General features: G+C 41.7%; 59 non-coding genes across 59 annotated transcripts; all 59 read right to left on the reverse strand.

Annotated features, from left to right (window-relative positions):
• Window positions 1-15: 15 nt before the first annotated feature.
• On the reverse strand, window positions 16-134 carry LOC142484531 (5S ribosomal RNA). The gene has a single exon (XR_012797985.1). It is a non-coding gene; the product is annotated as a 5S ribosomal RNA (ribosomal RNA).
• A 286-nt stretch (window positions 135-420) lies between these two features.
• Window positions 421-539, reverse strand: LOC142484066 (5S ribosomal RNA). The gene has a single exon (XR_012797570.1). It is a non-coding gene; the product is annotated as a 5S ribosomal RNA (ribosomal RNA).
• Window positions 540-825: 286 nt separating this feature from the next.
• LOC142484809 (5S ribosomal RNA) lies at window positions 826-944 on the reverse strand. The gene has a single exon (XR_012798263.1). It is a non-coding gene; the product is annotated as a 5S ribosomal RNA (ribosomal RNA).
• A 286-nt stretch (window positions 945-1,230) lies between these two features.
• LOC142484266 (5S ribosomal RNA) lies at window positions 1,231-1,349 on the reverse strand. The gene has a single exon (XR_012797761.1). It is a non-coding gene; the product is annotated as a 5S ribosomal RNA (ribosomal RNA).
• A 676-nt stretch (window positions 1,350-2,025) lies between these two features.
• Window positions 2,026-2,144, reverse strand: LOC142484532 (5S ribosomal RNA). Its single transcript, XR_012797986.1, has one exon. It is a non-coding gene; the product is annotated as a 5S ribosomal RNA (ribosomal RNA).
• A 286-nt stretch (window positions 2,145-2,430) lies between these two features.
• Window positions 2,431-2,549, reverse strand: LOC142484810 (5S ribosomal RNA). Its single transcript, XR_012798264.1, has one exon. It is a non-coding gene; the product is annotated as a 5S ribosomal RNA (ribosomal RNA).
• Window positions 2,550-3,225: 676 nt separating this feature from the next.
• LOC142484533 (5S ribosomal RNA) lies at window positions 3,226-3,344 on the reverse strand. The gene has a single exon (XR_012797987.1). It is a non-coding gene; the product is annotated as a 5S ribosomal RNA (ribosomal RNA).
• Window positions 3,345-3,630: 286 nt separating this feature from the next.
• Window positions 3,631-3,749, reverse strand: LOC142484207 (5S ribosomal RNA). The gene has a single exon (XR_012797705.1). It is a non-coding gene; the product is annotated as a 5S ribosomal RNA (ribosomal RNA).
• Window positions 3,750-4,425: 676 nt separating this feature from the next.
• On the reverse strand, window positions 4,426-4,544 carry LOC142484534 (5S ribosomal RNA). The gene has a single exon (XR_012797988.1). It is a non-coding gene; the product is annotated as a 5S ribosomal RNA (ribosomal RNA).
• Window positions 4,545-4,830: 286 nt separating this feature from the next.
• LOC142484078 (5S ribosomal RNA) lies at window positions 4,831-4,949 on the reverse strand. The gene has a single exon (XR_012797581.1). It is a non-coding gene; the product is annotated as a 5S ribosomal RNA (ribosomal RNA).
• A 286-nt stretch (window positions 4,950-5,235) lies between these two features.
• Window positions 5,236-5,354, reverse strand: LOC142484811 (5S ribosomal RNA). The gene has a single exon (XR_012798265.1). It is a non-coding gene; the product is annotated as a 5S ribosomal RNA (ribosomal RNA).
• A 286-nt stretch (window positions 5,355-5,640) lies between these two features.
• On the reverse strand, window positions 5,641-5,759 carry LOC142484812 (5S ribosomal RNA). The gene has a single exon (XR_012798266.1). It is a non-coding gene; the product is annotated as a 5S ribosomal RNA (ribosomal RNA).
• A 286-nt stretch (window positions 5,760-6,045) lies between these two features.
• Window positions 6,046-6,164, reverse strand: LOC142484814 (5S ribosomal RNA). Its single transcript, XR_012798268.1, has one exon. It is a non-coding gene; the product is annotated as a 5S ribosomal RNA (ribosomal RNA).
• Window positions 6,165-6,450: 286 nt separating this feature from the next.
• On the reverse strand, window positions 6,451-6,569 carry LOC142484815 (5S ribosomal RNA). Its single transcript, XR_012798269.1, has one exon. It is a non-coding gene; the product is annotated as a 5S ribosomal RNA (ribosomal RNA).
• Window positions 6,570-7,245: 676 nt separating this feature from the next.
• Window positions 7,246-7,364, reverse strand: LOC142484535 (5S ribosomal RNA). Its single transcript, XR_012797989.1, has one exon. It is a non-coding gene; the product is annotated as a 5S ribosomal RNA (ribosomal RNA).
• A 286-nt stretch (window positions 7,365-7,650) lies between these two features.
• Window positions 7,651-7,769, reverse strand: LOC142484536 (5S ribosomal RNA). Its single transcript, XR_012797990.1, has one exon. It is a non-coding gene; the product is annotated as a 5S ribosomal RNA (ribosomal RNA).
• Window positions 7,770-8,055: 286 nt separating this feature from the next.
• Window positions 8,056-8,174, reverse strand: LOC142484537 (5S ribosomal RNA). The gene has a single exon (XR_012797991.1). It is a non-coding gene; the product is annotated as a 5S ribosomal RNA (ribosomal RNA).
• Window positions 8,175-8,460: 286 nt separating this feature from the next.
• LOC142484816 (5S ribosomal RNA) lies at window positions 8,461-8,579 on the reverse strand. Its single transcript, XR_012798270.1, has one exon. It is a non-coding gene; the product is annotated as a 5S ribosomal RNA (ribosomal RNA).
• A 676-nt stretch (window positions 8,580-9,255) lies between these two features.
• On the reverse strand, window positions 9,256-9,374 carry LOC142484539 (5S ribosomal RNA). The gene has a single exon (XR_012797993.1). It is a non-coding gene; the product is annotated as a 5S ribosomal RNA (ribosomal RNA).
• A 286-nt stretch (window positions 9,375-9,660) lies between these two features.
• Window positions 9,661-9,779, reverse strand: LOC142484091 (5S ribosomal RNA). Its single transcript, XR_012797592.1, has one exon. It is a non-coding gene; the product is annotated as a 5S ribosomal RNA (ribosomal RNA).
• Window positions 9,780-10,065: 286 nt separating this feature from the next.
• Window positions 10,066-10,184, reverse strand: LOC142484817 (5S ribosomal RNA). Its single transcript, XR_012798271.1, has one exon. It is a non-coding gene; the product is annotated as a 5S ribosomal RNA (ribosomal RNA).
• Window positions 10,185-10,470: 286 nt separating this feature from the next.
• LOC142484818 (5S ribosomal RNA) lies at window positions 10,471-10,589 on the reverse strand. Its single transcript, XR_012798272.1, has one exon. It is a non-coding gene; the product is annotated as a 5S ribosomal RNA (ribosomal RNA).
• A 286-nt stretch (window positions 10,590-10,875) lies between these two features.
• Window positions 10,876-10,994, reverse strand: LOC142484820 (5S ribosomal RNA). The gene has a single exon (XR_012798273.1). It is a non-coding gene; the product is annotated as a 5S ribosomal RNA (ribosomal RNA).
• Window positions 10,995-11,280: 286 nt separating this feature from the next.
• On the reverse strand, window positions 11,281-11,399 carry LOC142484285 (5S ribosomal RNA). The gene has a single exon (XR_012797779.1). It is a non-coding gene; the product is annotated as a 5S ribosomal RNA (ribosomal RNA).
• A 286-nt stretch (window positions 11,400-11,685) lies between these two features.
• LOC142484821 (5S ribosomal RNA) lies at window positions 11,686-11,804 on the reverse strand. Its single transcript, XR_012798274.1, has one exon. It is a non-coding gene; the product is annotated as a 5S ribosomal RNA (ribosomal RNA).
• A 286-nt stretch (window positions 11,805-12,090) lies between these two features.
• Window positions 12,091-12,209, reverse strand: LOC142484822 (5S ribosomal RNA). Its single transcript, XR_012798275.1, has one exon. It is a non-coding gene; the product is annotated as a 5S ribosomal RNA (ribosomal RNA).
• A 286-nt stretch (window positions 12,210-12,495) lies between these two features.
• LOC142484286 (5S ribosomal RNA) lies at window positions 12,496-12,614 on the reverse strand. Its single transcript, XR_012797780.1, has one exon. It is a non-coding gene; the product is annotated as a 5S ribosomal RNA (ribosomal RNA).
• A 286-nt stretch (window positions 12,615-12,900) lies between these two features.
• Window positions 12,901-13,019, reverse strand: LOC142484823 (5S ribosomal RNA). The gene has a single exon (XR_012798276.1). It is a non-coding gene; the product is annotated as a 5S ribosomal RNA (ribosomal RNA).
• Window positions 13,020-13,695: 676 nt separating this feature from the next.
• LOC142484540 (5S ribosomal RNA) lies at window positions 13,696-13,814 on the reverse strand. The gene has a single exon (XR_012797994.1). It is a non-coding gene; the product is annotated as a 5S ribosomal RNA (ribosomal RNA).
• A 286-nt stretch (window positions 13,815-14,100) lies between these two features.
• LOC142484103 (5S ribosomal RNA) lies at window positions 14,101-14,219 on the reverse strand. Its single transcript, XR_012797604.1, has one exon. It is a non-coding gene; the product is annotated as a 5S ribosomal RNA (ribosomal RNA).
• A 286-nt stretch (window positions 14,220-14,505) lies between these two features.
• On the reverse strand, window positions 14,506-14,624 carry LOC142484824 (5S ribosomal RNA). The gene has a single exon (XR_012798277.1). It is a non-coding gene; the product is annotated as a 5S ribosomal RNA (ribosomal RNA).
• Window positions 14,625-14,910: 286 nt separating this feature from the next.
• On the reverse strand, window positions 14,911-15,029 carry LOC142484826 (5S ribosomal RNA). The gene has a single exon (XR_012798279.1). It is a non-coding gene; the product is annotated as a 5S ribosomal RNA (ribosomal RNA).
• A 286-nt stretch (window positions 15,030-15,315) lies between these two features.
• Window positions 15,316-15,434, reverse strand: LOC142484827 (5S ribosomal RNA). Its single transcript, XR_012798280.1, has one exon. It is a non-coding gene; the product is annotated as a 5S ribosomal RNA (ribosomal RNA).
• A 286-nt stretch (window positions 15,435-15,720) lies between these two features.
• LOC142484828 (5S ribosomal RNA) lies at window positions 15,721-15,839 on the reverse strand. The gene has a single exon (XR_012798281.1). It is a non-coding gene; the product is annotated as a 5S ribosomal RNA (ribosomal RNA).
• Window positions 15,840-16,125: 286 nt separating this feature from the next.
• LOC142484287 (5S ribosomal RNA) lies at window positions 16,126-16,244 on the reverse strand. Its single transcript, XR_012797781.1, has one exon. It is a non-coding gene; the product is annotated as a 5S ribosomal RNA (ribosomal RNA).
• Window positions 16,245-16,933: 689 nt separating this feature from the next.
• LOC142484829 (5S ribosomal RNA) lies at window positions 16,934-17,052 on the reverse strand. The gene has a single exon (XR_012798282.1). It is a non-coding gene; the product is annotated as a 5S ribosomal RNA (ribosomal RNA).
• Window positions 17,053-17,728: 676 nt separating this feature from the next.
• LOC142484541 (5S ribosomal RNA) lies at window positions 17,729-17,847 on the reverse strand. Its single transcript, XR_012797995.1, has one exon. It is a non-coding gene; the product is annotated as a 5S ribosomal RNA (ribosomal RNA).
• Window positions 17,848-18,133: 286 nt separating this feature from the next.
• Window positions 18,134-18,252, reverse strand: LOC142484114 (5S ribosomal RNA). Its single transcript, XR_012797615.1, has one exon. It is a non-coding gene; the product is annotated as a 5S ribosomal RNA (ribosomal RNA).
• A 286-nt stretch (window positions 18,253-18,538) lies between these two features.
• On the reverse strand, window positions 18,539-18,657 carry LOC142484830 (5S ribosomal RNA). The gene has a single exon (XR_012798283.1). It is a non-coding gene; the product is annotated as a 5S ribosomal RNA (ribosomal RNA).
• A 286-nt stretch (window positions 18,658-18,943) lies between these two features.
• Window positions 18,944-19,062, reverse strand: LOC142484831 (5S ribosomal RNA). Its single transcript, XR_012798284.1, has one exon. It is a non-coding gene; the product is annotated as a 5S ribosomal RNA (ribosomal RNA).
• Window positions 19,063-19,348: 286 nt separating this feature from the next.
• LOC142484832 (5S ribosomal RNA) lies at window positions 19,349-19,467 on the reverse strand. Its single transcript, XR_012798285.1, has one exon. It is a non-coding gene; the product is annotated as a 5S ribosomal RNA (ribosomal RNA).
• A 286-nt stretch (window positions 19,468-19,753) lies between these two features.
• LOC142484833 (5S ribosomal RNA) lies at window positions 19,754-19,872 on the reverse strand. Its single transcript, XR_012798286.1, has one exon. It is a non-coding gene; the product is annotated as a 5S ribosomal RNA (ribosomal RNA).
• Window positions 19,873-20,158: 286 nt separating this feature from the next.
• On the reverse strand, window positions 20,159-20,277 carry LOC142484834 (5S ribosomal RNA). The gene has a single exon (XR_012798287.1). It is a non-coding gene; the product is annotated as a 5S ribosomal RNA (ribosomal RNA).
• A 676-nt stretch (window positions 20,278-20,953) lies between these two features.
• On the reverse strand, window positions 20,954-21,072 carry LOC142484542 (5S ribosomal RNA). The gene has a single exon (XR_012797996.1). It is a non-coding gene; the product is annotated as a 5S ribosomal RNA (ribosomal RNA).
• A 286-nt stretch (window positions 21,073-21,358) lies between these two features.
• LOC142484125 (5S ribosomal RNA) lies at window positions 21,359-21,477 on the reverse strand. Its single transcript, XR_012797626.1, has one exon. It is a non-coding gene; the product is annotated as a 5S ribosomal RNA (ribosomal RNA).
• A 286-nt stretch (window positions 21,478-21,763) lies between these two features.
• Window positions 21,764-21,882, reverse strand: LOC142484835 (5S ribosomal RNA). Its single transcript, XR_012798288.1, has one exon. It is a non-coding gene; the product is annotated as a 5S ribosomal RNA (ribosomal RNA).
• Window positions 21,883-22,168: 286 nt separating this feature from the next.
• LOC142484837 (5S ribosomal RNA) lies at window positions 22,169-22,287 on the reverse strand. Its single transcript, XR_012798290.1, has one exon. It is a non-coding gene; the product is annotated as a 5S ribosomal RNA (ribosomal RNA).
• A 286-nt stretch (window positions 22,288-22,573) lies between these two features.
• Window positions 22,574-22,692, reverse strand: LOC142484838 (5S ribosomal RNA). The gene has a single exon (XR_012798291.1). It is a non-coding gene; the product is annotated as a 5S ribosomal RNA (ribosomal RNA).
• A 286-nt stretch (window positions 22,693-22,978) lies between these two features.
• Window positions 22,979-23,097, reverse strand: LOC142484839 (5S ribosomal RNA). The gene has a single exon (XR_012798292.1). It is a non-coding gene; the product is annotated as a 5S ribosomal RNA (ribosomal RNA).
• A 286-nt stretch (window positions 23,098-23,383) lies between these two features.
• LOC142484840 (5S ribosomal RNA) lies at window positions 23,384-23,502 on the reverse strand. The gene has a single exon (XR_012798293.1). It is a non-coding gene; the product is annotated as a 5S ribosomal RNA (ribosomal RNA).
• A 676-nt stretch (window positions 23,503-24,178) lies between these two features.
• LOC142484543 (5S ribosomal RNA) lies at window positions 24,179-24,297 on the reverse strand. Its single transcript, XR_012797997.1, has one exon. It is a non-coding gene; the product is annotated as a 5S ribosomal RNA (ribosomal RNA).
• A 286-nt stretch (window positions 24,298-24,583) lies between these two features.
• On the reverse strand, window positions 24,584-24,702 carry LOC142484841 (5S ribosomal RNA). The gene has a single exon (XR_012798294.1). It is a non-coding gene; the product is annotated as a 5S ribosomal RNA (ribosomal RNA).
• Window positions 24,703-24,988: 286 nt separating this feature from the next.
• On the reverse strand, window positions 24,989-25,107 carry LOC142484544 (5S ribosomal RNA). Its single transcript, XR_012797998.1, has one exon. It is a non-coding gene; the product is annotated as a 5S ribosomal RNA (ribosomal RNA).
• A 286-nt stretch (window positions 25,108-25,393) lies between these two features.
• On the reverse strand, window positions 25,394-25,512 carry LOC142484038 (5S ribosomal RNA). Its single transcript, XR_012797543.1, has one exon. It is a non-coding gene; the product is annotated as a 5S ribosomal RNA (ribosomal RNA).
• Window positions 25,513-25,798: 286 nt separating this feature from the next.
• On the reverse strand, window positions 25,799-25,917 carry LOC142484039 (5S ribosomal RNA). Its single transcript, XR_012797544.1, has one exon. It is a non-coding gene; the product is annotated as a 5S ribosomal RNA (ribosomal RNA).
• Window positions 25,918-26,203: 286 nt separating this feature from the next.
• Window positions 26,204-26,322, reverse strand: LOC142484545 (5S ribosomal RNA). The gene has a single exon (XR_012797999.1). It is a non-coding gene; the product is annotated as a 5S ribosomal RNA (ribosomal RNA).
• A 286-nt stretch (window positions 26,323-26,608) lies between these two features.
• On the reverse strand, window positions 26,609-26,727 carry LOC142484040 (5S ribosomal RNA). Its single transcript, XR_012797545.1, has one exon. It is a non-coding gene; the product is annotated as a 5S ribosomal RNA (ribosomal RNA).
• Window positions 26,728-27,403: 676 nt separating this feature from the next.
• Window positions 27,404-27,522, reverse strand: LOC142484546 (5S ribosomal RNA). The gene has a single exon (XR_012798000.1). It is a non-coding gene; the product is annotated as a 5S ribosomal RNA (ribosomal RNA).
• Window positions 27,523-27,808: 286 nt separating this feature from the next.
• Window positions 27,809-27,927, reverse strand: LOC142484295 (5S ribosomal RNA). The gene has a single exon (XR_012797788.1). It is a non-coding gene; the product is annotated as a 5S ribosomal RNA (ribosomal RNA).
• Between the last annotated feature and the right edge of the window lie 29 nt (window positions 27,928-27,956).

The raw sequence follows: 27,956 nt of genomic DNA on the forward strand, positions 1-27,956 counted from the left end.
AGCGAAAAATAAAAACCCCTACAGCACCTGGTATTCCCAGGCAGTCTCCCAACCCAGTACTAATCAAGCCTCACCCTGCTTAGCTTCCGAGATCTGACGGGATCGGGCGCTTTCAAGGTAGTATGGCCGTAGGTGGAGATTGCTGTCTCATGATATCCTCTCATTCTTAAATCCATGAGCCTATATCTTGCTCCATGCATACACAGAGACTGAGAAAATGACAGGTGCACTCAAATGTACTATAGACGGAATTCTTGATGTCAGAATTCTATTTTGGAAGGTTGCATTGTGTTGAACTTTCTGAGGAAAAAACGATATATTTCTTTGCCACTGCGGGAAAAAAGTAGTAAAAAATGAAACATTTTCATTTGCTGCAAGGAATGCCATGTATATTTTCATTAGGGAAGCAAAAAATAAAAACACCCACAGCACCTGGTATTCCCAGGCAGTCTCCCAACCCAGTACTAATCAAGCCTCACCCTGCTTAGCTTCCGAGATCTGACGGGATCGGGCGCTTTCAAGGTAGTATGGCCGTAGGTGGAGATTGCTGTCTCATGATATCCTCTCATTCTTAAATCCATGAGCCTATATCTTGCTCCATGCATACACAGAGACTGAGAAAATGACAGGTGCACTCAAATGTACTATAGACGGAATTCTTGATGTCAGAATTCTATTTTGGAAGGTTGCATTGTGTTGAACTTTCAGAGGAAAAAACGATATATTTCTTTGCCACTGCGGGAAAAAAGTAGCAAGAAATGAAACATTTTCATTTGCTGCGAGGAATGCCATGTATATTTTCATTAGGGAAGCGAAAAATAAAAACCCCTACAGCACCTGGTATTCCCAGGCAGTCTCCCAACCCAGTACTAATCAAGCCTCACCCTGCTTAGCTTCCGAGATCTGACGGGATCGGGCGCTGTCAAGGTAGTATGGCCGTAGGTGGAGATTGCTGTCTCATGATATCCTCTCATTCTTAAATCCATGAGCCTATATCTTGCTCCATGCATACACAGAGACTGAGAAAATGACAGGTGCACTCAAATGTACTATAGATGGAATTCTTGATGTCAGAATTCTATTTTGGAAGGTTGCATTGTGTTGAACTTTCAGAGGAAAAAACGATATATTTCTTTGCCACTGCGGGAAAAAAGTAGCAAGAAATGAAACATTTTCATTTGCTGCGAGGAATGCCATGTATATTTTCATTAGGGAAGCGAAAAATAAAAACCCCTACAGCACCTGGTATTCCCAGGCAGTCTCCCAACCCAGTACTAATCAAGCCTCACCCTGCTTAGCTTCCGAGATCTGACGGGATCAGGCGCTGTCAAGGTAGTATGGCCGTAGGTGGAGATTGCTGTCTCATGATATCCTCTCATTCTTAAATCCATGAGCCTATATCTTGCTCCATGCATACACAGAGACTGAGAAAATGACAGGTGCACTCAAATGTACTATAGACGGAATTCTTGATGTCAGAATTCTATTTTGGAAGGTTGCATTGTGTTGAACTTTCAGAGGAAAAAACGATATATTTCTTTGCCACTGCGGGAAAAAAGTAGTAAAAAATTTCAGAGGTGCCTATATTCAACCTCCTCCTGTTTGGATTTGAACTCACTATCTCTTCCAAGTATCAGCTTGAACACTGCACACCCCAACTCTGTGAGCCACAAGCTCACCATATAACATGCTGAGTGTTCTGAGGCCTGTATGATATATTTCTAAATGACATGGGAGGCATAAGTGTATTATTGTGACCGTTAAAAAAATACATTCTTGAAGAATTACCTTAAATGGAGAAATTAAATCAGAGACTGAGAAAATGACAGGTGCACTCAAATATACTATAGACGGAATTCTTGATGTCAGAATTCTATTTTGGAAGGTTGCATTGTGTTGAACTTTCAGAGGAAAAAACAATATATTTCTTTGCCACTCCGGGAAAAAAGTAGCAAGAAATGAAACATTTTCATTTGCTGCGAGGAATGCCATGTATATTTTCATTAGGGAAGCGAAAAATAAAAACCCCTACAGCACCTGGTATTCCCAGGCAGTCTCCCAACCCAGTACTAATCAAGCCTCACCCTGCTTAGCTTCCGAGATCTGACGGGATCGGGCGCTTTCAAGGTAGTATGGCCGTAGGTGGAGATTGCTGTCTCATGATATCCTCTCATTCTTAAATCCATGAGCCTATATCTTGCTCCATGCATACACAGAGACTGAGAAAATGACAGGTGCACTCAAATGTACTATAGACGGAATTCTTGATGTCAGAATTCTATTTTGGAAGGTTGCATTGTGTTGAACTTTCAGAGGAAAAAACGATATATTTCTTTGCCACTGCGGGAAAAAAGTAGCAAGAAATGAAACATTTTCATTTGCTGCGAGGAATGCCATGTATATTTTCATTAGGGAAGCGAAAAATAAAAACCCCTACAGCACCTGGTATTCCCAGGCAGTCTCCCAACCCAGTACTAATCAAGCCTCACCCTGCTTAGCTTCCGAGATCTGACGGGATCGGGCGCTGTCAAGGTAGTATGGCCGTAGGTGGAGATTGCTGTCTCATGATATCCTCTCATTCTTAAATCCATGAGCCTATATCTTGCTCCATGCATACACAGAGACTGAGAAAATGACAGGTGCACTCAAATGTACTATAGACGGAATTCTTGATGTCAGAATTCTATTTTGGAAGGTTGCATTGTGTTGAACTTTCAGAGGAAAAAACGATAGATTTCTTTGCCACTGCGGGAAAAAAGTAGTAAAAAATTTCAGAGGTGCCTATATTCAACCTCCTCCTGTTTGGATTTGAACTCACTATCTCTTCCAAGTATCAGCTTGAACACTGCACACCCCAACTCTGTGAGCCACAAGCTCACCATATAACATGCTGAGTGTTCTGAGGCCTGTATGATATATTTCTAAATGACATGGGAGGCATAAGTGTATTATTGTGACCGTTAAAAAAATACATTCTTGAAGAATTACCTTAAATGGAGAAATTAAATCAGAGACTGAGAAAATGACAGGTGCACTCAAATATACTATAGACGGAATTCTTGATGTCAGAATTCTATTTTGGAAGGTTGCATTGTGTTGAACTTTCAGAGGAAAAAACAATATATTTCTTTGCCACTCCGGGAAAAAAGTAGCAAGAAATGAAACATTTTCATTTGCTGCGAGGAATGCCATGTATATTTTCATTAGGGAAGCGAAAAATAAAAACCCCTACAGCACCTGGTATTCCCAGGCAGTCTCCCAACCCAGTACTAATCAAGCCTCACCCTGCTTAGCTTCCGAGATCTGACGGGATCGGGCGCTTTCAAGGTAGTATGGCCGTAGGTGGAGATTGCTGTCTCATGATATCCTCTCATTCTTAAATCCATGAGCCTATATCTTGCTCCATGCATACACAGAGACTGAGAAAATGACAGGTGCACTCAAATGTACTATAGACGGAATTCTTGATGTCAGAATTCTATTTTGGAAGGTTGCATTGTGTTGAACTTTCAGAGGAAAAAACGATATATTTCTTTGCCACTGCGGGAAAAAAGTAGCAAGAAATGAAACATTTTCATTTGCTGCGAGGAATGCCATGTATATTTTCATTAGGGAAGCGAAAAATAAAAACCCCTACAGCACCTGGTATTCCCAGGCAGTCTCCCAACCCAGTACTAATCAAGCCTCACCCTGCTTAGCTTCCGAGATCTGACGGGATCGGGCGCTGTCAAGGTAGTATGGCCATAGGTGGAGATTGCTGTCTCATGATATCCTCTCATTCTTAAATCCATGAGCCTATATCTTGCTCCATGCATACACAGAGACTGAGAAAATGACAGGTGCACTCAAATGTACTATAGACGGAATTCTTGATGTCAGAATTCTATTTTGGAAGGTTGCATTGTGTTGAACTTTCAGAGGAAAAAACGATAGATTTCTTTGCCACTGCGGGAAAAAAGTAGTAAAAAATTTCAGAGGTGCCTATATTCAACCTCCTCCTGTTTGGATTTGAACTCACTATCTCTTCCAAGTATCAGCTTGAACACTGCACACCCCAACTCTGTGAGCCACAAGCTCACCATATAACATGCTGAGTGTTCTGAGGCCTGTATGATATATTTCTAAATGACATGGGAGGCATAAGTGTATTATTGTGACCGTTAAAAAAATACATTCTTGAAGAATTACCTTAAATGGAGAAATTAAATCAGAGACTGAGAAAATGACAGGTGCACTCAAATATACTATAGACGGAATTCTTGATGTCAGAATTCTATTTTGGAAGGTTGCATTGTGTTGAACTTTCAGAGGAAAAAACAATATATTTCTTTGCCACTCCGGGAAAAAAGTAGCAAGAAATGAAACATTTTCATTTGCTGCGAGGAATGCCATGTATATTTTCATTAGGGAAGCGAAAAATAAAAACCCCTACAGCACCTGGTATTCCCAGGCAGTCTCCCAACCCAGTACTAATCAAGCCTCACCCTGCTTAGCTTCCGAGATCTGACGGGATCGGGCGCTTTCAAGGTAGTATGGCCGTAGGTGGAGATTGCTGTCTCATGATATCCTCTCATTCTTAAATCCATGAGCCTATATCTTGCTCCATGCATACACAGAGACTGAGAAAATGACAGGTGCACTCAAATGTACTATAGACGGAATTCTTGATGTCAGAATTCTATTTTGGAAGGTTGCATTGTGTTGAACTTTCTGAGGAAAAAACGATATATTTCTTTGCCACTGCGGGAAAAAAGTAGTAAAAAATGAAACATTTTCATTTGCTGCAAGGAATGCCATGTATATTTTCATTAGGGAAGCAAAAAATAAAAACACCCACAGCACCTGGTATTCCCAGGCAGTCTCCCAACCCAGTACTAATCAAGCCTCACCCTGCTTAGCTTCCGAGATCTGACGGGATCGGGCGCTTTCAAGGTAGTATGGCCGTAGGTGGAGATTGCTGTCTCATGATATCCTCTCATTCTTAAATCCATGAGCCTATATCTTGCTCCATGCATACACAGAGACTGAGAAAATGACAGGTGCACTCAAATGTACTATAGACGGAATTCTTGATGTCAGAATTCTATTTTGGAAGGTTGCATTGTGTTGAACTTTCAGAGGAAAAAACGATATATTTCTTTGCCACTGCGGGAAAAAAGTAGCAAGAAATGAAACATTTTCATTTGCTGCGAGGAATGCCATGTATATTTTCATTAGGGAAGCGAAAAATAAAAACCCCTACAGCACCTGGTATTCCCAGGCAGTCTCCCAACCCAGTACTAATCAAGCCTCACCCTGCTTAGCTTCCGAGATCTGACGGGATCGGGCGCTGTCAAGGTAGTATGGCCGTAGGTGGAGATTGCTGTCTCATGATATCCTCTCATTCTTAAATCCATGAGCCTATATCTTGCTCCATGCATACACAGAGACTGAGAAAATGACAGGTGCACTCAAATGTACTATAGACGGAATTCTTGATGTCAGAATTCTATTTTGGAAGGTTGCATTGTGTTGAACTTTCAGAGGAAAAAACGATAGATTTCTTTGCCACTGCGGGAAAAAAGTAGTAAAAAATGAAACATTTTCATTTGCTGCAAGGAATGCCATGTATATTTTCATTAGGGAAGCGAAAAATAAAAACCCCTACAGCACCTGGTATTCCCAGGCAGTCTCCCAACCCAGTACTAATCAAGCCTCACCCTGCTTAGCTTCCGAGATCTGACGGGATCGGGCGCTGTCAAGGTAGTATGGCCGTAGGTGGAGATTGCTGTCTCATGATATCCTCTCATTCTTAAATCCATGAGCCTATATCTTGCTCCATGCATACACAGAGACTGAGAAAATGACAGGTGCACTCAAATGTACTATAGACGGAATTCTTGATGTCAGAATTCTATTTTGGAAGGTTGCATTGTGTTGAACTTTCAGAGGAAAAAACGATAGATTTCTTTGCCACTGCGGGAAAAAAGTAGTAAAAAATGAAACATTTTCATTTGCTGCAAGGAATGCCATGTATATTTTCATTAGGGAAGCGAAAAATAAAAACCCCTACAGCACCTGGTATTCCCAGGCAGTCTCCCAACCCAGTACTAATCAAGCCTCACCCTGCTTAGCTTCCGAGATCTGACGGGATCGGGCGCTGTCAAGGTAGTATGGCCGTAGGTGGAGATTGCTGTCTCATGATATCCTCTCATTCTTAAATCCATGAGCCTATATCTTGCTCCATGCATACACAGAGACTGAGAAAATGACAGGTGCACTCAAATGTACTATAGACGGAATTCTTGATGTCAGAATTCTATTTTGGAAGGTTGCATTGTGTTGAACTTTCAGAGGAAAAAACGATAGATTTCTTTGCCACTGCGGGAAAAAAGTAGTAAAAAATGAAACATTTTCATTTGCTGCAAGGAATGCCATGTATATTTTCATTAGGGAAGCGAAAAATAAAAACCCCTACAGCACCTGGTATTCCCAGGCAGTCTCCCAACCCAGTACTAATCAAGCCTCACCCTGCTTAGCTTCCGAGATCTGACGGGATCGGGCGCTGTCAAGGTAGTATGGCCGTAGGTGGAGATTGCTGTCTCATGATATCCTCTCATTCTTAAATCCATGAGCCTATATCTTGCTCCATGCATACACAGAGACTGAGAAAATGACAGGTGCACTCAAATGTACTATAGACGGAATTCTTGATGTCAGAATTCTATTTTGGAAGGTTGCATTGTGTTGAACTTTCAGAGGAAAAAACGATAGATTTCTTTGCCACTGCGGGAAAAAAGTAGTAAAAAATTTCAGAGGTGCCTATATTCAACCTCCTCCTGTTTGGATTTGAACTCACTATCTCTTCCAAGTATCAGCTTGAACACTGCACACCCCAACTCTGTGAGCCACAAGCTCACCATATAACATGCTGAGTGTTCTGAGGCCTGTATGATATATTTCTAAATGACATGGGAGGCATAAGTGTATTATTGTGACCGTTAAAAAAATACATTCTTGAAGAATTACCTTAAATGGAGAAATTAAATCAGAGACTGAGAAAATGACAGGTGCACTCAAATATACTATAGACGGAATTCTTGATGTCAGAATTCTATTTTGGAAGGTTGCATTGTGTTGAACTTTCAGAGGAAAAAACAATATATTTCTTTGCCACTCCGGGAAAAAAGTAGCAAGAAATGAAACATTTTCATTTGCTGCGAGGAATGCCATGTATATTTTCATTAGGGAAGCGAAAAATAAAAACCCCTACAGCACCTGGTATTCCCAGGCAGTCTCCCAACCCAGTACTAATCAAGCCTCACCCTGCTTAGCTTCCGAGATCTGACGGGATCGGGCGCTTTCAAGGTAGTATGGCCGTAGGTGGAGATTGCTGTCTCATGATATCCTCTCATTCTTAAATCCATGAGCCTATATCTTGCTCCATGCATACACAGAGACTGAGAAAATGACAGGTGCACTCAAATGTACTATAGACGGAATTCTTGATGTCAGAATTCTATTTTGGAAGGTTGCATTGTGTTGAACTTTCAGAGGAAAAAACGATAGATTTCTTTGCCACTGCGGGAAAAAAGTAGCAAGAAATGAAACATTTTCATTTGCTGCGAGGAATGCCATGTATATTTTCATTAGGGAAGCGAAAAATAAAAACCCCTACAGCACCTGGTATTCCCAGGCAGTCTCCCAACCCAGTACTAATCAAGCCTCACCCTGCTTAGCTTCCGAGATCTGACGGGATCGGGCGCTTTCAAGGTAGTATGGCCGTAGGTGGAGATTGCTGTCTCATGATATCCTCTCATTCTTAAATCCATGAGCCTATATCTTGCTCCATGCATACACAGAGACTGAGAAAATGACAGGTGCACTCAAATGTACTATAGACGGAATTCTTGATGTCAGAATTCTATTTTGGAAGGTTGCATTGTGTTGAACTTTCAGAGGAAAAAACGATAGATTTCTTTGCCACTGCGGGAAAAAAGTAGCAAGAAATGAAACATTTTCATTTGCTGCGAGGAATGCCATGTATATTTTCATTAGGGAAGCGAAAAATAAAAACCCCTACAGCACCTGGTATTCCCAGGCAGTCTCCCAACCCAGTACTAATCAAGCCTCACCCTGCTTAGCTTCCGAGATCTGACGGGATCGGGCGCTTTCAAGGTAGTATGGCCGTAGGTGGAGATTGCTGTCTCATGATATCCTCTCATTCTTAAATCCATGAGCCTATATCTTGCTCCATGCATACACAGAGACTGAGAAAATGACAGGTGCACTCAAATGTACTATAGACGGAATTCTTGATGTCAGAATTCTATTTTGGAAGGTTGCATTGTGTTGAACTTTCAGAGGAAAAAACGATATATTTCTTTGCCACTGCGGGAAAAAAGTAGCAAGAAATGAAACATTTTCATTTGCTGCGAGGAATGCCATGTATATTTTCATTAGGGAAGCGAAAAATAAAAACCCCTACAGCACCTGGTATTCCCAGGCAGTCTCCCAACCCAGTACTAATCAAGCCTCACCCTGCTTAGCTTCCGAGATCTGACGGGATCGGGCGCTGTCAAGGTAGTATGGCCGTAGGTGGAGATTGCTGTCTCATGATATCCTCTCATTCTTAAATCCATGAGCCTATATCTTGCTCCATGCATACACAGAGACTGAGAAAATGACAGGTGCACTCAAATGTACTATAGACGGAATTCTTGATGTCAGAATTCTATTTTGGAAGGTTGCATTGTGTTGAACTTTCAGAGGAAAAAACGATAGATTTCTTTGCCACTGCGGGAAAAAAGTAGTAAAAAATTTCAGAGGTGCCTATATTCAACCTCCTCCTGTTTGGAATTGAACTCACTATCTCTTCCAAGTATCAGCTTGAACACTGCACACCCCAACTCTGTGAGCCACAAGCTCACCATATAACATGCTGAGTGTTCTGAGGCCTGTATGATATATTTCTAAATGACATGGGAGGCATAAGTGTATTATTGTGACCGTTAAAAAAATACATTCTTGAAGAATTACCTTAAATGGAGAAATTAAATCAGAGACTGAGAAAATGACAGGTGCACTCAAATATACTATAGACGGAATTCTTGATGTCAGAATTCTATTTTGGAAGGTTGCATTGTGTTGAACTTTCAGAGGAAAAAACAATATATTTCTTTGCCACTCCGGGAAAAAAGTAGCAAGAAATGAAACATTTTCATTTGCTGCGAGGAATGCCATGTATATTTTCATTAGGGAAGCGAAAAATAAAAACCCCTACAGCACCTGGTATTCCCAGGCAGTCTCCCAACCCAGTACTAATCAAGCCTCACCCTGCTTAGCTTCCGAGATCTGACGGGATCGGGCGCTTTCAAGGTAGTATGGCCGTAGGTGGAGATTGCTGTCTCATGATATCCTCTCATTCTTAAATCCATGAGCCTATATCTTGCTCCATGCATACACAGAGACTGAGAAAATGACAGGTGCACTCAAATGTACTATAGACGGAATTCTTGATGTCAGAATTCTATTTTGGAAGGTTGCATTGTGTTGAACTTTCTGAGGAAAAAACGATATATTTCTTTGCCACTGCGGGAAAAAAGTAGTAAAAAATGAAACATTTTCATTTGCTGCAAGGAATGCCATGTATATTTTCATTAGGGAAGCAAAAAATAAAAACACCCACAGCACCTGGTATTCCCAGGCAGTCTCCCAACCCAGTACTAATCAAGCCTCACCCTGCTTAGCTTCCGAGATCTGACGGGATCGGGCGCTTTCAAGGTAGTATGGCCGTAGGTGGAGATTGCTGTCTCATGATATCCTCTCATTCTTAAATCCATGAGCCTATATCTTGCTCCATGCATACACAGAGACTGAGAAAATGACAGGTGCACTCAAATGTACTATAGACGGAATTCTTGATGTCAGAATTCTATTTTGGAAGGTTGCATTGTGTTGAACTTTCAGAGGAAAAAACGATATATTTCTTTGCCACTGCGGGAAAAAAGTAGCAAGAAATGAAACATTTTCATTTGCTGCGAGGAATGCCATGTATATTTTCATTAGGGAAGCGAAAAATAAAAACCCCTACAGCACCTGGTATTCCCAGGCAGTCTCCCAACCCAGTACTAATCAAGCCTCACCCTGCTTAGCTTCCGAGATCTGACGGGATCGGGCGCTGTCAAGGTAGTATGGCCGTAGGTGGAGATTGCTGTCTCATGATATCCTCTCATTCTTAAATCCATGAGCCTATATCTTGCTCCATGCATACACAGAGACTGAGAAAATGACAGGTGCACTCAAATGTACTATAGACGGAATTCTTGATGTCAGAATTCTATTTTGGAAGGTTGCATTGTGTTGAACTTTCAGAGGAAAAAACGATAGATTTCTTTGCCACTGCGGGAAAAAAGTAGTAAAAAATGAAACATTTTCATTTGCTGCGAGGAATGCCATGTATATTTTCATTAGGGAAGCGAAAAATAAAAACCCCTACAGCACCTGGTATTCCCAGGCAGTCTCCCAACCCAGTACTAATCAAGCCTCACCCTGCTTAGCTTCCGAGATCTGACGGGATCGGGCGCTGTCAAGGTAGTATGGCCGTAGGTGGAGATTGCTGTCTCATGATATCCTCTCATTCTTAAATCCATGAGCCTATATCTTGCTCCATGCATACACAGAGACTGAGAAAATGACAGGTGCACTCAAATGTACTATAGACGGAATTCTTGATGTCAGAATTCTATTTTGGAAGGTTGCATTGTGTTGAACTTTCAGAGGAAAAAACGATAGATTTCTTTGCCACTGCGGGAAAAAAGTAGTAAAAAATGAAACATTTTCATTTGCTGCAAGGAATGCCATGTATATTTTCATTAGGGAAGCGAAAAATAAAAACCCCTACAGCACCTGGTATTCCCAGGCAGTCTCCCAACCCAGTACTAATCAAGCCTCACCCTGCTTAGCTTCCGAGATCTGACGGGATCGGGCGCTGTCAAGGTAGTATGGCCGTAGGTGGAGATTGCTGTCTCATGATATCCTCTCATTCTTAAATCCATGAGCCTATATCTTGCTCCATGCATACACAGAGACTGAGAAAATGACAGGTGCACTCAAATGTACTATAGACGGAATTCTTGATGTCAGAATTCTATTTTGGAAGGTTGCATTGTGTTGAACTTTCAGAGGAAAAAACGATAGATTTCTTTGCCACTGCGGGAAAAAAGTAGTAAAAAATGAAACATTTTCATTTGCTGCAAGGAATGCCATGTATATTTTCATTAGGGAAGCGAAAAATAAAAACCCCTACAGCACCTGGTATTCCCAGGCAGTCTCCCAAACCAGTACTAATCAAGCCTCACCCTGCTTAGCTTCCGAGATCTGACGGGATCGGGCGCTGTCAAGGTAGTATGGCCGTAGGTGGAGATTGCTGTCTCATGATATCCTCTCATTCTTAAATCCATGAGCCTATATCTTGCTCCATGCATACACAGAGACTGAGAAAATGACAGGTGCACTCAAATGTACTATAGACGGAATTCTTGATGTCAGAATTCTATTTTGGAAGGTTGCATTGTGTTGAACTTTCAGAGGAAAAAACGATAGATTTCTTTGCCACTGCGGGAAAAAAGTAGTAAAAAATGAAACATTTTCATTTGCTGCAAGGAATGCCATGTATATTTTCATTAGGGAAGCGAAAAATAAAAACCCCTACAGCACCTGGTATTCCCAGGCAGTCTCCCAACCCAGTACTAATCAAGCCTCACCCTGCTTAGCTTCCGAGATCTGACGGGATCGGGCGCTGTCAAGGTAGTATGGCCGTAGGTGGAGATTGCTGTCTCATGATATCCTCTCATTCTTAAATCCATGAGCCTATATCTTGCTCCATGCATACACAGAGACTGAGAAAATGACAGGTGCACTCAAATGTACTATAGACGGAATTCTTGATGTCAGAATTCTATTTTGGAAGGTTGCATTGTGTTGAACTTTCAGAGGAAAAAACGATAGATTTCTTTGCCACTGCGGGAAAAAAGTAGTAAAAAATGAAACATTTTCATTTGCTGCAAGGAATGCCATGTATATTTTCATTAGGGAAGCGAAAAATAAAAACCCCTACAGCACCTGGTATTCCCAGGCAGTCTCCCAACCCAGTACTAATCAAGCCTCACCCTGCTTAGCTTCCGAGATCTGACGGGATCGGGCGCTGTCAAGGTAGTATGGCCGTAGGTGGAGATTGCTGTCTCATGATATCCTCTCATTCTTAAATCCATGAGCCTATATCTTGCTCCATGCATACACAGAGACTGAGAAAATGACAGGTGCACTCAAATGTACTATAGACGGAATTCTTGATGTCAGAATTCTATTTTGGAAGGTTGCATTGTGTTGAACTTTCAGAGGAAAAAACGATAGATTTCTTTGCCACTGCGGGAAAAAAGTAGTAAAAAATGAAACATTTTCATTTGCTGCAAGGAATGCCATGTATATTTTCATTAGGGAAGCGAAAAATAAAAACCCCTACAGCACCTGGTATTCCCAGGCAGTCTCCCAAACCAGTACTAATCAAGCCTCACCCTGCTTAGCTTCCGAGATCTGACGGGATCGGGCGCTGTCAAGGTAGTATGGCCGTAGGTGGAGATTGCTGTCTCATGATATCCTCTCATTCTTAAATCCATGAGCCTATATCTTGCTCCATGCATACACAGAGACTGAGAAAATGACAGGTGCACTCAAATGTACTATAGACGGAATTCTTGATGTCAGAATTCTATTTTGGAAGGTTGCATTGTGTTGAACTTTCAGAGGAAAAAACGATAGATTTCTTTGCCACTGCGGGAAAAAAGTAGTAAAAAATGAAACATTTTCATTTGCTGCAAGGAATGCCATGTATATTTTCATTAGGGAAGCGAAAAATAAAAACCCCTACAGCACCTGGTATTCCCAGGCAGTCTCCCAACCCAGTACTAATCAAGCCTCACCCTGCTTAGCTTCCGAGATCTGACGGGATCGGGCGCTGTCAAGGTAGTATGGCCGTAGGTGGAGATTGCTGTCTCATGATATCCTCTCATTCTTAAATCCATGAGCCTATATCTTGCTCCATGCATACACAGAGACTGAGAAAATGACAGGTGCACTCAAATGTACTATAGACGGAATTCTTGATGTCAGAATTCTATTTTGGAAGGTTGCATTGTGTTGAACTTTCAGAGGAAAAAACGATAGATTTCTTTGCCACTGCGGGAAAAAAGTAGTAAAAAATTTCAGAGGTGCCTATATTCAACCTCCTCCTGTTTGGATTTGAACTCACTATCTCTTCCAAGTATCAGCTTGAACACTGCACACCCCAACTCTGTGAGCCACAAGCTCACCATATAACATGCTGAGTGTTCTGAGGCCTGTATGATATATTTCTAAATGACATGGGAGGCATAAGTGTATTATTGTGACCGTTAAAAAAATACATTCTTGAAGAATTACCTTAAATGGAGAAATTAAATCAGAGACTGAGAAAATGACAGGTGCACTCAAATATACTATAGACGGAATTCTTGATGTCAGAATTCTATTTTGGAAGGTTGCATTGTGTTGAACTTTCAGAGGAAAAAACAATATATTTCTTTGCCACTCCGGGAAAAAAGTAGCAAGAAATGAAACATTTTCATTTGCTGCGAGGAATGCCATGTATATTTTCATTAGGGAAGCGAAAAATAAAAACCCCTACAGCACCTGGTATTCCCAGGCAGTCTCCCAACCCAGTACTAATCAAGCCTCACCCTGCTTAGCTTCCGAGATCTGACGGGATCGGGCGCTTTCAAGGTAGTATGGCCGTAGGTGGAGATTGCTGTCTCATGATATCCTCTCATTCTTAAATCCATGAGCCTATATCTTGCTCCATGCATACACAGAGACTGAGAAAATGACAGGTGCACTCAAATGTACTATAGACGGAATTCTTGATGTCAGAATTCTATTTTGGAAGGTTGCATTGTGTTGAACTTTCTGAGGAAAAAACGATATATTTCTTTGCCACTGCGGGAAAAAAGTAGTAAAAAATGAAACATTTTCATTTGCTGCAAGGAATGCCATGTATATTTTCATTAGGGAAGCAAAAAATAAAAACACCCACAGCACCTGGTATTCCCAGGCAGTCTCCCAACCCAGTACTAATCAAGCCTCACCCTGCTTAGCTTCCGAGATCTGACGGGATCGGGCGCTTTCAAGGTAGTATGGCCGTAGGTGGAGATTGCTGTCTCATGATATCCTCTCATTCTTAAATCCATGAGCCTATATCTTGCTCCATGCATACACAGAGACTGAGAAAATGACAGGTGCACTCAAATGTACTATAGACGGAATTCTTGATGTCAGAATTCTATTTTGGAAGGTTGCATTGTGTTGAACTTTCAGAGGAAAAAACGATATATTTCTTTGCCACTGCGGGAAAAAAGTAGCAAGAAATGAAACATTTTCATTTGCTGCGAGGAATGCCATGTATATTTTCATTAGGGAAGCGAAAAATAAAAACCCCTACAGCACCTGGTATTCCCAGGCAGTCTCCCAACCCAGTACTAATCAAGCCTCACCCTGCTTAGCTTCCGAGATCTGACGGGATCGGGCGCTGTCAAGGTAGTATGGCCGTAGGTGGAGATTGCTGTCTCATGATATCCTCTCATTCTTAAATCCATGAGCCTATATCTTGCTCCATGCATACACAGAGACTGAGAAAATGACAGGTGCACTCAAATGTACTATAGACGGAATTCTTGATGTCAGAATTCTATTTTGGAAGGTTGCATTGTGTTGAACTTTCAGAGGAAAAAACGATAGATTTCTTTGCCACTGCGGGAAAAAAGTAGTAAAAAATGAAACATTTTCATTTGCTGCAAGGAATGCCATGTATATTTTCATTAGGGAAGCGAAAAATAAAAACCCCTACAGCACCTGGTATTCCCAGGCAGTCTCCCAACCCAGTACTAATCAAGCCTCACCCTGCTTAGCTTCCGAGATCTGACGGGATCGGGCGCTGTCAAGGTAGTATGGCCGTAGGTGGAGATTGCTGTCTCATGATATCCTCTCATTCTTAAATCCATGAGCCTATATCTTGCTCCATGCATACACAGAGACTGAGAAAATGACAGGTGCACTCAAATGTACTATAGACGGAATTCTTGATGTCAGAATTCTATTTTGGAAGGTTGCATTGTGTTGAACTTTCAGAGGAAAAAACGATAGATTTCTTTGCCACTGCGGGAAAAAAGTAGTAAAAAATGAAACATTTTCATTTGCTGCAAGGAATGCCATGTATATTTTCATTAGGGAAGCGAAAAATAAAAACCCCTACAGCACCTGGTATTCCCAGGCAGTCTCCCAACCCAGTACTAATCAAGCCTCACCCTGCTTAGCTTCCGAGATCTGACGGGATCGGGCGCTGTCAAGGTAGTATGGCCGTAGGTGGAGATTGCTGTCTCATGATATCCTCTCATTCTTAAATCCATGAGCCTATATCTTGCTCCATGCATACACAGAGACTGAGAAAATGACAGGTGCACTCAAATGTACTATAGACGGAATTCTTGATGTCAGAATTCTATTTTGGAAGGTTGCATTGTGTTGAACTTTCAGAGGAAAAAACGATAGATTTCTTTGCCACTGCGGGAAAAAAGTAGTAAAAAATGAAACATTTTCATTTGCTGCAAGGAATGCCATGTATATTTTCATTAGGGAAGCGAAAAATAAAAACCCCTACAGCACCTGGTATTCCCAGGCAGTCTCCCAACCCAGTACTAATCAAGCCTCACCCTGCTTAGCTTCCGAGATCTGACGGGATCGGGCGCTGTCAAGGTAGTATGGCCGTAGGTGGAGATTGCTGTCTCATGATATCCTCTCATTCTTAAATCCATGAGCCTATATCTTGCTCCATGCATACACAGAGACTGAGAAAATGACAGGTGCACTCAAATGTACTATAGACGGAATTCTTGATGTCAGAATTCTATTTTGGAAGGTTGCATTGTGTTGAACTTTCAGAGGAAAAAACGATAGATTTCTTTGCCACTGCGGGAAAAAAGTAGTAAAAAATGAAACATTTTCATTTGCTGCAAGGAATGCCATGTATATTTTCATTAGGGAAGCGAAAAATAAAAACCCCTACAGCACCTGGTATTCCCAGGCAGTCTCCCAAACCAGTACTAATCAAGCCTCACCCTGCTTAGCTTCCGAGATCTGACGGGATCGGGCGCTGTCAAGGTAGTATGGCCGTAGGTGGAGATTGCTGTCTCATGATATCCTCTCATTCTTAAATCCATGAGCCTATACACTGGCGACACACTTTATTCGAGCTCGGCTAGTCCCACGAATTCGGGTATACCCGGGTGTATTGAGGTTTGTGACTGTTTTCTGCCCGAGTGCATTGAGGTATTTTCCAGGCAGGGATTGAAGCATTTCATTCCCGCTGGCTGCAATACTGCACAGTATATATATATATATATACTGCATTACAATTCATGAATTTATGCCATCTGGTAGACACGCGAAGCATTGCAGCCTATTAAATCCTAATCATTATCATTTAACAGATCAGCCGCCCGTCAGCCAGGCATGAACCCAGGCTGGGAAGGCAAACGCAACGGGGCATGTCAGAGGTGAGGAGCGGCGCATTCCAGGTATCTGCCAGGTACATACTGGGTATTTGCTCGAATAAAGTGTGTCGGTGCAGTATCTTGCTCCATGCATACACAGAGACTGAGAAAATGACAGGTGCACTCAAATGTACTATAGACGGAATTCTTGATGTCAGAATTCTATTTTGGAAGGTTGCATTGTGTTGAACTTTCAGAGGAAAAAACGATAGATTTCTTTGCCACTGCGGGAAAAAAGTAGTAAAAAATGAAACATTTTCATTTGCTGCAAGGAATGCCATGTATATTTTCATTAGGGAAGCGAAAAATAAAAACCCCTACAGCACCTGGTATTCCCAGGCAGTCTCCCAACCCAGTACTAATCAAGCCTCACCCTGCTTAGCTTCCGAGATCTGACGGGATCGGGCGCTGTCAAGGTAGTATGGCCGTAGGTGGAGATTGCTGTCTCATGATATCCTCTCATTCTTAAATCCATGAGCCTATATCTTGCTCCATGCATACACAGAGACTGAGAAAATGACAGGTGCACTCAAATGTACTATAGACGGAATTCTTGATGTCAGAATTCTATTTTGGAAGGTTGCATTGTGTTGAACTTTCAGAGGAAAAAACGATAGATTTCTTTGCCACTGCGGGAAAAAAGTAGTAAAAAATTTCAGAGGTGCCTATATTCAACCTCCTCCTGTTTGGATTTGAACTCACTATCTCTTCCAAGTATCAGCTTGAACACTGCACACCCCAACTCTGTGAGCCACAAGCTCACCATATAACATGCTGAGTGTTCTGAGGCCTGTATGATATATTTCTAAATGACATGGGAGGCATAAGTGTATTATTGTGACCGTTAAAAAAATACATTCTTGAAGAATTACCTTAAATGGAGAAATTAAATCAGAGACTGAGAAAATGACAGGTGCACTCAAATATACTATAGACGGAATTCTTGATGTCAGAATTCTATTTTGGAAGGTTGCATTGTGTTGAACTTTCAGAGGAAAAAACAATATATTTCTTTGCCACTCCGGGAAAAAAGTAGCAAGAAATGAAACATTTTCATTTGCTGCGAGGAATGCCATGTATATTTTCATTAGGGAAGCGAAAAATAAAAACCCCTACAGCACCTGGTATTCCCAGGCAGTCTCCCAACCCAGTACTAATCAAGCCTCACCCTGCTTAGCTTCCGAGATCTGACGGGATCGGGCGCTTTCAAGGTAGTATGGCCGTAGGTGGAGATTGCTGTCTCATGATATCCTCTCATTCTTAAATCCATGAGCCTATATCTTGCTCCATGCATACACAGAGACTGAGAAAATGACAGGTGCACTCAAATGTACTATAGACGGAATTCTTGATGTCAGAATTCTATTTTGGAAGGTTGCATTGTGTTGAACTTTCTGAGGAAAAAACGATATATTTCTTTGCCACTGCGGGAAAAAAGTAGTAAAAAATGAAACATTTTCATTTGCTGCAAGGAATGCCATGTATATTTTCATTAGGGAAGCAAAAAATAAAAACACCCACAGCACCTGGTATTCCCAGGCAGTCTCCCAACCCAGTACTAATCAAGCCTCACCCTGCTTAGCTTCCGAGATCTGACGGGATCGGGCGCTTTCAAGGTAGTATGGCCGTAGGTGGAGATTGCTGTCTCATGATATCCTCTCATTCTTAAATCCATGAGCCTATATCTTGCTCCATGCATACACAGAGACTGAGAAAATGACAGGTGCACTCAAATGTACTATAGACGGAATTCTTGATGTCAGAATTCTATTTTGGAAGGTTGCATTGTGTTGAACTTTCAGAGGAAAAAACGATATATTTCTTTGCCACTGCGGGAAAAAAGTAGCAAGAAATGAAACATTTTCATTTGCTGCGAGGAATGCCATGTATATTTTCATTAGGGAAGCGAAAAATAAAAACCCCTACAGCACCTGGTATTCCCAGGCAGTCTCCCAACCCAGTACTAATCAAGCCTCACCCTGCTTAGCTTCCGAGATCTGACGGGATCGGGCGCTGTCAAGGTAGTATGGCCGTAGGTGGAGATTGCTGTCTCATGATATCCTCTCATTCTTAAATCCATGAGCCTATATCTTGCTCCATGCATACACAGAGACTGAGAAAATGACAGGTGCACTCAAATGTACTATAGACGGAATTCTTGATGTCAGAATTCTATTTTGGAAGGTTGCATTGTGTTGAACTTTCAGAGGAAAAAACGATAGATTTCTTTGCCACTGCGGGAAAAAAGTAGTAAAAAATGAAACATTTTCATTTGCTGCAAGGAATGCCATGTATATTTTCATTAGGGAAGCGAAAAATAAAAACCCCTACAGCACCTGGTATTCCCAGGCAGTCTCCCAACCCAGTACTAATCAAGCCTCACCCTGCTTAGCTTCCGAGATCTGACGGGATCGGGCGCTGTCAAGGTAGTATGGCCGTAGGTGGAGATTGCTGTCTCATGATATCCTCTCATTCTTAAATCCATGAGCCTATATCTTGCTCCATGCATACACAGAGACTGAGAAAATGACAGGTGCACTCAAATGTACTATAGACGGAATTCTTGATGTCAGAATTCTATTTTGGAAGGTTGCATTGTGTTGAACTTTCAGAGGAAAAAACGATAGATTTCTTTGCCACTGCGGGAAAAAAGTAGTAAAAAATGAAACATTTTCATTTGCTGCAAGGAATGCCATGTATATTTTCATTAGGGAAGCGAAAAATAAAAACCCCTACAGCACCTGGTATTCCCAGGCAGTCTCCCAACCCAGTACTAATCAAGCCTCACCCTGCTTAGCTTCCGAGATCTGACGGGATCGGGCGCTGTCAAGGTAGTATGGCCGTAGGTGGAGATTGCTGTCTCATGATATCCTCTCATTCTTAAATCCATGAGCCTATATCTTGCTCCATGCATACACAGAGACTGAGAAAATGACAGGTGCACTCAAATGTACTATAGACGGAATTCTTGATGTCAGAATTCTATTTTGGAAGGTTGCATTGTGTTGAACTTTCAGAGGAAAAAACGATAGATTTCTTTGCCACTGCGGGAAAAAAGTAGTAAAAAATGAAACATTTTCATTTGCTGCAAGGAATGCCATGTATATTTTCATTAGGGAAGCGAAAAATAAAAACCCCTACAGCACCTGGTATTCCCAGGCAGTCTCCCAACCCAGTACTAATCAAGCCTCACCCTGCTTAGCTTCCGAGATCTGACGGGATCGGGCGCTGTCAAGGTAGTATGGCCGTAGGTGGAGATTGCTGTCTCATGATATCCTCTCATTCTTAAATCCATGAGCCTATATCTTGCTCCATGCATACACAGAGACTGAGAAAATGACAGGTGCACTCAAATGTACTATAGACGGAATTCTTGATGTCAGAATTCTATTTTGGAAGGTTGCATTGTGTTGAACTTTCAGAGGAAAAAACGATAGATTTCTTTGCCACTGCGGGAAAAAAGTAGTAAAAAATGAAACATTTTCATTTGCTGCAAGGAATGCCATGTATATTTTCATTAGGGAAGCGAAAAATAAAAACCCCTACAGCACCTGGTATTCCCAGGCAGTCTCCCAACCCAGTACTAATCAAGCCTCACCCTGCTTAGCTTCCGAGATCTGACGGGATCGGGCGCTGTCAAGGTAGTATGGCCGTAGGTGGAGATTGCTGTCTCATGATATCCTCTCATTCTTAAATCCATGAGCCTATATCTTGCTCCATGCATACACAGAGACTGAGAAAATGACAGGTGCACTCAAATGTACTATAGACGGAATTCTTGATGTCAGAATTCTATTTTGGAAGGTTGCATTGTGTTGAACTTTCAGAGGAAAAAACGATAGATTTCTTTGCCACTGCGGGAAAAAAGTAGTAAAAAATTTCAGAGGTGCCTATATTCAACCTCCTCCTGTTTGGATTTGAACTCACTATCTCTTCCAAGTATCAGCTTGAACACTGCACACCCCAACTCTGTGAGCCACAAGCTCACCATATAACATGCTGAGTGTTCTGAGGCCTGTATGATATATTTCTAAATGACATGGGAGGCATAAGTGTATTATTGTGACCGTTAAAAAAATACATTCTTGAAGAATTACCTTAAATGGAGAAATTAAATCAGAGACTGAGAAAATGACAGGTGCACTCAAATATACTATAGACGGAATTCTTGATGTCAGAATTCTATTTTGGAAGGTTGCATTGTGTTGAACTTTCAGAGGAAAAAACAATATATTTCTTTGCCACTCCGGGAAAAAAGTAGCAAGAAATGAAACATTTTCATTTGCTGCGAGGAATGCCATGTATATTTTCATTAGGGAAGCGAAAAATAAAAACCCCTACAGCACCTGGTATTCCCAGGCAGTCTCCCAACCCAGTACTAATCAAGCCTCACCCTGCTTAGCTTCCGAGATCTGACGGGATCGGGCGCTTTCAAGGTAGTATGGCCGTAGGTGGAGATTGCTGTCTCATGATATCCTCTCATTCTTAAATCCATGAGCCTATATCTTGCTCCATGCATACACAGAGACTGAGAAAATGACAGGTGCACTCAAATGTACTATAGACGGAATTCTTGATGTCAGAATTCTATTTTGGAAGGTTGCATTGTGTTGAACTTTCTGAGGAAAAAACGATATATTTCTTTGCCACTGCGGGAAAAAAGTAGTAAAAAATGAAACATTTTCATTTGCTGCAAGGAATGCCATGTATATTTTCATTAGGGAAGCAAAAAATAAAAACACCCACAGCACCTGGTATTCCCAGGCAGTCTCCCAACCCAGTACTAATCAAGCCTCACCCTGCTTAGCTTCCGAGATCTGACGGGATCGGGCGCTTTCAAGGTAGTATGGCCGTAGGTGGAGATTGCTGTCTCATGATATCCTCTCATTCTTAAATCCATGAGCCTATATCTTGCTCCATGCATACACAGAGACTGAGAAAATGACAGGTGCACTCAAATGTACTATAGACGGAATTCTTGATGTCAGAATTCTATTTTGGAAGGTTGCATTGTGTTGAACTTTCAGAGGAAAAAACGATATATTTCTTTGCCACTGCGGGAAAAAAGTAGCAAGAAATGAAACATTTTCATTTGCTGCGAGGAATGCCATGTATATTTTCATTAGGGAAGCGAAAAATAAAAACCCCTACAGCACCTGGTATTCCCAGGCAGTCTCCCAACCCAGTACTAATCAAGCCTCACCCTGCTTAGCTTCCGAGATCTGACGGGATCGGGCGCTGTCAAGGTAGTATGGCCGTAGGTGGAGATTGCTGTCTCATGATATCCTCTCATTCTTAAATCCATGAGCCTATATCTTGCTCCATGCATACACAGAGACTGAGAAAATGACAGGTGCACTCAAATGTACTATAGACGGAATTCTTGATGTCAGAATTCTATTTTGGAAGGTTGCATTGTGTTGAACTTTCAGAGGAAAAAACGATAGATTTCTTTGCCACTGCGGGAAAAAAGTAGTAAAAAATGAAACATTTTCATTTGCTGCAAGGAATGCCATGTATATTTTCATTAGGGAAGCGAAAAATAAAAACCCCTACAGCACCTGGTATTCCCAGGCAGTCTCCCAACCCAGTACTAATCAAGCCTCACCCTGCTTAGCTTCCGAGATCTGACGGGATCGGGCGCTGTCAAGGTAGTATGGCCGTAGGTGGAGATTGCTGTCTCATGATATCCTCTCATTCTTAAATCCATGAGCCTATATCTTGCTCCATGCATACACAGAGACTGAGAAAATGACAGGTGCACTCAAATGTACTATAGACGGAATTCTTGATGTCAGAATTCTATTTTGGAAGGTTGCATTGTGTTGAACTTTCAGAGGAAAAAACGATAGATTTCTTTGCCACTGCGGGAAAAAAGTAGTAAAAAATGAAACATTTTCATTTGCTGCAAGGAATGCCATGTATATTTTCATTAGGGAAGCGAAAAATAAAAACCCCTACAGCACCTGGTATTCCCAGGCAGTCTCCCAACCCAGTACTAATCAAGCCTCACCCTGCTTAGCTTCCGAGATCTGACGGGATCGGGCGCTGTCAAGGTAGTATGGCCGTAGGTGGAGATTGCTGTCTCATGATATCCTCTCATTCTTAAATCCATGAGCCTATATCTTGCTCCATGCATACACAGAGACTGAGAAAATGACAGGTGCACTCAAATGTACTATAGACGGAATTCTTGATGTCAGAATTCTATTTTGGAAGGTTGCATTGTGTTGAACTTTCAGAGGAAAAAACGATAGATTTCTTTGCCACTGCGGGAAAAAAGTAGTAAAAAATGAAACATTTTCATTTGCTGCAAGGAATGCCATGTATATTTTCATTAGGGAAGCGAAAAATAAAAACCCCTACAGCACCTGGTATTCCCAGGCAGTCTCCCAACCCAGTACTAATCAAGCCTCACCCTGCTTAGCTTCCGAGATCTGACGGGATCGGGCGCTGTCAAGGTAGTATGGCCGTAGGTGGAGATTGCTGTCTCATGATATCCTCTCATTCTTAAATCCATGAGCCTATATCTTGCTCCATGCATACACAGAGACTGAGAAAATGACAGGTGCACTCAAATGTACTATAGACGGAATTCTTGATGTCAGAATTCTATTTTGGAAGGTTGCATTGTGTTGAACTTTCAGAGGAAAAAACGATAGATTTCTTTGCCACTGCGGGAAAAAAGTAGTAAAAAATGAAACATTTTCATTTGCTGCAAGGAATGCCATGTATATTTTCATTAGGGAAGCGAAAAATAAAAACCCCTACAGCACCTGGTATTCCCAGGCAGTCTCCCAACCCAGTACTAATCAAGCCTCACCCTGCTTAGCTTCCGAGATCTGACGGGATCGGGCGCTGTCAAGGTAGTATGGCCGTAGGTGGAGATTGCTGTCTCATGATATCCTCTCATTCTTAAATCCATGAGCCTATATCTTGCTCCATGCATACACAGAGACTGAGAAAATGACAGGTGCACTCAAATGTACTATAGACGGAATTCTTGATGTCAGAATTCTATTTTGGAAGGTTGCATTGTGTTGAACTTTCAGAGGAAAAAACGATAGATTTCTTTGCCACTGCGGGAAAAAAGTAGTAAAAAATTTCAGAGGTGCCTATATTCAACCTCCTCCTGTTTGGAATTGAACTCACTATCTCTTCCAAGTATCAGCTTGAACACTGCACACCCCAACTCTGTGAGCCACAAGCTCACCATATAACATGCAGAGTGTTCTGAGGCCTGTATGATATATTTCTAAATGACATGGGAGGCATAAGTGTATTATTGTGACCGTTAAAAAAATACATTCTTGAAGAATTACCTTAAATGGAGAAATTAAATCAGAGACTGAGAAAATGACAGGTGCACTCAAATATACTATAGACGGAATTCTTGATGTCAGAATTCTATTTTGGAAGGTTGCATTGTGTTGAACTTTCAGAGGAAAAAACAATATATTTCTTTGCCACTCCGGGAAAAAAGTAGCAAGAAATGAAACATTTTCATTTGCTGCGAGGAATGCCATGTATATTTTCATTAGGGAAGCGAAAAATAAAAACCCCTACAGCACCTGGTATTCCCAGGCAGTCTCCCAACCCAGTACTAATCAAGCCTCACCCTGCTTAGCTTCCGAGATCTGACGGGATCGGGCGCTTTCAAGGTAGTATGGCCGTAGGTGGAGATTGCTGTCTCATGATATCCTCTCATTCTTAAATCCATGAGCCTATATCTTGCTCCATGCATACACAGAGACTGAGAAAATGACAGGTGCACTCAAATGTACTATAGACGGAATTCTTGATGTCAGAATTCTATTTTGGAAGGTTGCATTGTGTTGAACTTTCAGAGGAAAAAACGATATATTTCTTTGCCACTGCGGGAAAAAAGTAGCAAGAAATGAAACATTTTCATTTGCTGCGAGGAATGCCATGTATATTTTCATTAGGGAAGCGAAAAATAAAAACCCCTACAGCACCTGGTATTCCCAGGCAGTCTCCCAACCCAGTACTAATCAAGCCTCACCCTGCTTAGCTTCCGAGATCTGACGGGATCGGGCGCTGTCAAGGTAGTATGGCCGTAGGTGGAGATTGCTGTCTCATGATATCCTCTCATTCTTAAATCCATGAGCCTATATCTTGCTCCATGCATACACAGAGACTGAGAAAATGACAGGTGCACTCAAATGTACTATAGACGGAATTCTTGATGTCAGAATTCTATTTTGGAAGGTTGCATTGTGTTGAACTTTCAGAGGAAAAAACGATAGATTTCTTTGCCACTGCGGGAAAAAAGTAGCAAGAAATGAAACATTTTCATTTGCTGCGAGGAATGCCATGTATATTTTCATTAGGGAAGCGAAAAATAAAAACCCCTACAGCACCTGGTATTCCCAGGCAGTCTCCCAACCCAGTACTAATCAAGCCTCACCCTGCTTAGCTTCCGAGATCTGACGGGATCGGGCGCTTTCAAGGTAGTATGGCCGTAGGTGGAGATTGCTGTCTCATGATATCCTCTCATTCTTAAATCCATGAGCCTATATCTTGCTCCATGCATACACAGAGACTGAGAAAATGACAGGTGCACTCAAATGTACTATAGACGGAATTCTTGATGTCAGAATTCTATTTTGGAAGGTTGCATTGTGTTGAACTTTCAGAGGAAAAAACGATATATTTCTTTGCCACTGCGGGAAAAAAGTAGCAAGAAATGAAACATTTTCATTTGCTGCGAGGAATGCCATGTATATTTTCATTAGGGAAGCGAAAAATAAAAACCCCTACAGCACCTGGTATTCCCAGGCAGTCTCCCAACCCAGTACTAATCAAGCCTCACCCTGCTTAGCTTCCGAGATCTGACGGGATCGGGCGCTGTCAAGGTAGTATGGCCGTAGGTGGAGATTGCTGTCTCATGATATCCTCTCATTCTTAAATCCATGAGCCTATATCTTGCTCCATGCATACACAGAGACTGAGAAAATGACAGGTGCACTCAAATGTACTATAGACGGAATTCTTGATGTCAGAATTCTATTTTGGAAGGTTGCATTGTGTTGAACTTTCAGAGGAAAAAACGATATATTTCTTTGCCACTGCGGGAAAAAAGTAGCAAGAAATGAAACATTTTCATTTGCTGCGAGGAATGCCATGTATATTTTCATTAGGGAAGCGAAAAATAAAAACCCCTACAGCACCTGGTATTCCCAGGCAGTCTCCCAACCCAGTACTAATCAAGCCTCACCCTGCTTAGCTTCCGAGATCTGACGGGATCGGGCGCTGTCAAGGTAGTATGGCCGTAGGTGGAGATTGCTGTCTCATGATATCCTCTCATTCTTAAATCCATGAGCCTATATCTTGCTCCATGCATACACAGAGACTGAGAAAATGACAGGTGCACTCAAATGTACTATAGACGGAATTCTTGATGTCAGAATTCTATTTTGGAAGGTTGCATTGTGTTGAACTTTCAGAGGAAAAAACGATAGATTTCTTTGCCACTGCGGGAAAAAAGTAGCAAGAAATGAAACATTTTCATTTGCTGCGAGGAATGCCATGTATATTTTCATTAGGGAAGCGAAAAATAAAAACCCCTACAGCACCTGGTATTCCCAGGCAGTCTCCCAACCCAGTACTAATCAAGCCTCACCCTGCTTAGCTTCCGAGATCTGACGGGATCGGGCGCTTTCAAGGTAGTATGGCCGTAGGTGGAGATTGCTGTCTCATGATATCCTCTCATTCTTAAATCCATGAGCCTATATCTTGCTCCATGCATACACAGAGACTGAGAAAATGACAGGTGCACTCAAATGTACTATAGACGGAATTCTTGATGTCAGAATTCTATTTTGGAAGGTTGCATTGTGTTGAACTTTCAGAGGAAAAAACGATATATTTCTTTGCCACTGCGGGAAAAAAGTAGCAAGAAATGAAACATTTTCATTTGCTGCGAGGAATGCCATGTATATTTTCATTAGGGAAGCGAAAAATAAAAACCCCTACAGCACCTGGTATTCCCAGGCAGTCTCCCAACCCAGTACTAATCAAGCCTCACCCTGCTTAGCTTCCGAGATCTGACGGGATCGGGCGCTGTCAAGGTAGTATGGCCGTAGGTGGAGATTGCTGTCTCATGATATCCTCTCATTCTTAAATCCATGAGCCTATATCTTGCTCCATGCATACACAGAGACTGAGAAAATGACAGGTGCACTCAAATGTACTATAGACGGAATTCTTGATGTCAGAATTCTATTTTGGAAGGTTGCATTGTGTTGAACTTTCAGAGGAAAAAACGATAGATTTCTTTGCCACTGCGGGAAAAAAGTAGTAAAAAATTTCAGAGGTGCCTATATTCAACCTCCTCCTGTTTGGATTTGAACTCACTATCTCTTCCAAGTATCAGCTTGAACACTGCACACCCCAACTCTGTGAGCCACAAGCTCACCATATAACATGCTGAGTGTTCTGAGGCCTGTATGATATATTTCTAAATGACATGGGAGGCATAAGTGTATTATTGTGACCGTTAAAAAAATACATTCTTGAAGAATTACCTTAAATGGAGAAATTAAATCAGAGACTGAGAAAATGACAGGTGCACTCAAATATACTATAGACGGAATTCTTGATGTCAGAATTCTATTTTGGAAGGTTGCATTGTGTTGAACTTTCAGAGGAAAAAACAATATATTTCTTTGCCACTCCGGGAAAAAAGTAGCAAGAAATGAAACATTTTCATTTGCTGCGAGGAATGCCATGTATATTTTCATTAGGGAAGCGAAAAATAAAAACCCCTACAGCACCTGGTATTCCCAGGCAGTCTCCCAACCCAGTACTAATCAAGCCTCACCCTGCTTAGCTTCCGAGATCTGACGGGATCGGGCGCTTTCAAGGTAGTATGGCCGTAGGTGGAGATTGCTGTCTCATGATATCCTCTCATTCTTAAATCCATGAGCCTATATCTTGCTCCATGCATACACAGAGACTGAGAAAATGACAGGTGCACTCAAATGTACTATAGACGGAATTCTTGATGTCAGAATTCTATTTTGGAAGGTTGCATTGTGTTGAACTTTCAGAGGAAAAAACGATATATTTCTTTGCCACTGCGGGAAAAAAGTAGCAAGAAATGAAACATTTTCATTTGCTGCGAGGAATGCCATGTATATTTTCATTAGGGAAGCGAAAAATAAAAACCCCTACAGCACCTGGTATTCCCAGGCAGTCTCCCAACCCAGTACTAATCAAGCCTCACCCTGCTTAGCTTCCGAGATCTGACGGGATCGGGCGCTGTCAAGGTAGTATGGCCGTAGCTGGAGATTGCTGTCTCATGATATCCTCTCA

Source organism: Ascaphus truei, unplaced genomic scaffold, assembly GCF_040206685.1.
Source record: "Ascaphus truei isolate aAscTru1 unplaced genomic scaffold, aAscTru1.hap1 HAP1_SCAFFOLD_435, whole genome shotgun sequence".
NCBI lineage: Eukaryota > Metazoa > Chordata > Amphibia > Anura > Ascaphidae > Ascaphus > Ascaphus truei.